Source organism: Colobus angolensis, unplaced genomic scaffold (genome assembly GCF_000951035.1).
Source record: "Colobus angolensis palliatus isolate OR3802 unplaced genomic scaffold, Cang.pa_1.0 Scaffold416, whole genome shotgun sequence".
Taxonomy (NCBI): Eukaryota; Metazoa; Chordata; class Mammalia; order Primates; family Cercopithecidae; genus Colobus; species Colobus angolensis.
In genome coordinates this window covers 645,336-648,741 of record NW_012117555.1, presented here as the reverse complement: position 1 = coordinate 648,741, position 3,406 = coordinate 645,336, and the positions used below count along the sequence as shown (strand labels likewise).

The following is a 3,406-nucleotide window of genomic DNA, read 5'->3' as shown; positions in this document are numbered from 1 at the left end:
ACCTCGTGATCCACCCGTCTCGGCCTCCCAAAGTGCTGGGATTACAGGCTTGAGCCACCGCACCTGGCCAACTTCAGAATTTTTTGGCATGTTGTATCTCTGGCCCGGAGGTTGGAGGAGCATTAAAGACGGGGTGGCCGAGGGTGGACCCAGGCTGGGGCTCAGCCTGTGCCCTGAGCTGAGGAGCCCCAAAGTCTTGGGGCAAAAGTTGCAGCCAGGCAGGGCCCTGATGCCTCGTCAGAGCCTGGCAGTGACTTGTGGGAGCCAGTGCGGGCTAGGGCGCAGCGGGACCGCTAGCTGTTAAGCTTTCAGGAGTTTTGCACACCAACTGCTACACACAGCCATTATTTCTAAATCAATCACATACATTTACAGTTAAATTATGATAATAAAAGGAAATACTGAAAACTCATAGTTTCATATTTTAATAAGATCACTATTATCCGTGATCTTAAGATTATTTAAGTATTATAAGCAGGTGTGTGCTGGGTTGCCAATATGTTCCCCAAGTATACTCCATCGCGTCTGGCCACTCTGCCCTCGACCCAGTCCTGAGGAGCTGGGACTACAGGTCTGCGCCACCACCTATGCCTTTTTTTTTTTTTGAGTCGGAGTCTTGCTCTGTCACTCAGGCTGGAGTGCAATGGCACGATCTCCACTCACTGCAACCTCAGCCTCCCAGGTTCAAAAGATTATCCTGCCTCAGCCTCCAGAGTAGCTGGGACTACAGGTGTGCGCCACCACACCCAACTAATTTTTTTTGGTATTTTTAGTAGAGACGGGGTGCCATGTTGGCCAGGCTGGTTTCAAACTCCTGACTTCAGACAATGTGCCTGCCTCGACCTCCCAAAGTGCTGGGATTACAGGCATGAACCACTGCGCCCAACCAAAATTCTGAAGTTTGTAAAGAAAAATTTTCCTGAAGACAAATGGGTATTTTGGGGAAAACAGGTATGTGCAGTAACTCTGTACTTCCTTTGAGAGACTAGAGTTCCTTTGTTTACAAATTAGGAATCATAACCCATGCACCCTCCCCGATTCTTCCACTGCATTTTTCTTCCTCAGATGTTTGTAAAGGATCGATCTTCCTAGTCTAGTTCCAGCTCACCTAGCTTGGCAGCTCTGCTCACACAAGCATCTGGCGCTTCCAACATGTGTTCCTGCCACTCCTGTGGGAGGCAGCCAGTCACGTCTGGCCTGGGCATTCATCAGGGTGGCCACTGTCTGCAAGCCTCCTGGGCCGGCTCCATGCAGCTCCTGTAGCTGAATGGTAATTCCCCAGCCTCGTAGCAGCTGGGTCCTGCTCTAGCTGGGACCTTTCCCGTTTGGCCTGGAGCCTGCTGGGTACAGGGACCGCAACAGACTGGTGTTCCTCACCTCACCTCCCTGAAATTACTTCCTGAGAGGGGGAACGACACCCTGGTTCCTCGTGCCCCTCAAGACTTTCTCAGACTGAATGTCCACATCCTGTTTCTTCTACCTGGTCCCTAACTCTGGGGAGGTACTTCTATCTGTGCATCAATGCCTCAGAAGCCTGAAGGCCAAGGTTGCCAGCCCAGGTTATTCTGGTTCTTCTTAACATGCTCACGTGTTCTCTGATGGATTCTTTGCATCTCCCTGGACCCTGGCCGGGTGAAGACAAACCCGGGGGCACCAAGGCGAGGGCTGCTCTGGAGGCATCACCCTGCTCATTTACAACCAGATCCACTAGGGGGCGCTGTGCAGCAGGAGGGCGGGCGGGCAATAAACCTTCCGGCTTGGAAATCCCAAGTAGCCGCTCTGGGGTGTCAGGTAGAGTCATCTGGGGACCTCAGTTGTAGAGCTGGGCCTGGAGCCTGCACTTTCTGTGCTCACACTGGCCTATCCTGTCACTCACTGCTTAGCCAGGCTGGGCCCGGCGGATGACCTGGCCTGGCCAGTTCCGCTAAGACCTTCAAGACCCTCTTGCGGGCCGGGCGCGGTGGCTCAAGCCTTTGGGCACTTGGGAGGCCGAGCCGGGCGGATCACGAGGTCAGGAGATCGAGACCATCCTGGCTAACACAGTGAAACCCCGTCTCTACTAAAAAAATACAAAAAACTAGCCGGGCGAGGCGGCGGGCGCCTGTAGTCCCAGCTACTCGGGAGGCTGAGGCAGGAGAATGGCGTAAACCCGGGAGGCGGAGCTTGCAGTGAGCTGAGATTCGGCCACTGCACTCCAGCGCGGGCGACAAGAGCGAGACTCCGTCTCAAAAAAAAAAAAAAAAGACCCTCTTGCAAGGCAAGTCTCTGAGCAGGCCCAGCAGACTCCGCTCCACACCCCGCGCCCACCAGGCGCCCCTGGAAGTCCATGCTCGGGTCTCTGTCTTAGCCAACCTCAAGGGAGGTCAAAGGAGCCTGTCTGGAGTAGAAAGGTGAAGCTACACGTTGGCAGCGCGTACTCTGGGGATCGACATTAGGGGCTCAGCCAAACCCAGTCCTCCAGAGGCTGCTTCTAGTTTTCAGACAGAAAGTGAGAGTGTGATTTTCTTTATTTTTTGAGACAGGGTCTCACCGTCGCCCAGACTTGAGTGCAGTGGTGCGATCTCGGCTCACCGCAACCTCTGCCTCCTGGGCTCAAGCAATTCTCCTGCCTCAGCCTCCCGAGTAGCTGGGATTACAGGCATGAGCCACCACGCCAGGCTAATTTTTGTAGTTTTAGTAGAGACGGGGTTTCACCATGTTGGCCAGGCTCGTCTCGAACTCCTGACCTCCTGTGATCCACCCGCCTCGGCCTCCCAAAGTGCTGGGATTACAGGCGTTAGCCACCGCGGCCGCCTTAGGTCTTATTTTTTTTTTTAACCCCAGGAATGAGGAGTCGGGGAGGCCCCGATACCGCAGGCTCAGCGATTGCTCCGGGTCCTTCCTCTCTAGCCAAAACAGGGGAAATAGCTCCAGACACTTCCGCCTTCAGATAACTTCACTTCCGCTGCCGGATACGTCACTTCCGTAGCCTTGAGCCCGCACTTCCGTCGACCGGTTGGGAATCCGGCGCCCGGGTGGTCCGGAAACGATTCTGGACCCGCGGCCATGTCCAGGGCCCGCAACCCCGTGGGATTGTGGGAAATGTAGTTTTTTGCCTCCGTAAGGGACCAGGCGGAGCTGAGGAACCGCGCGAGCACTGGGACCATGACTCCTCTAACCGGAAGCCGTCGCCTTTCAGGCCCGTCGGGGCCTGGGCCAATGCAGAATCGGGGGCCGAGAGGACGCCAGGGGGCGCTGCGCGTAGGAACCGCCGGGTGGCCGCTGCCGATCGGGGCCGACTCGGGGACGGACCGGAAGTGCCTGAGGGCGGCCGCGGAACAGTCAATTTGAGCCGCGCCGAGGTCGGGCCTGGGAAGGGTCAGCGGGAGACCTGAGGGCCCAGGACGCTGCGGCGGGCGGAGCCGGG

The 3,406-nt window shown here is 56.3% G+C and overlaps 1 protein-coding gene across 1 annotated transcript in view; it reads left to right on the top strand.

Annotated features, from left to right (window-relative positions):
* The first annotated feature begins 2,970 nt into the window (after positions 1–2,970).
* Positions 2,971–3,406, top strand: part of AURKAIP1 (aurora kinase A interacting protein 1) — a 1,990-nt gene continuing 1,554 nt past the window's right edge. The window contains exon 1 of the mRNA XM_011956399.1: positions 2,971–3,341. The gene's annotated coding sequence lies outside the window, so the exon portion shown is untranslated. The remainder of the gene's footprint in view (positions 3,342–3,406) is intronic.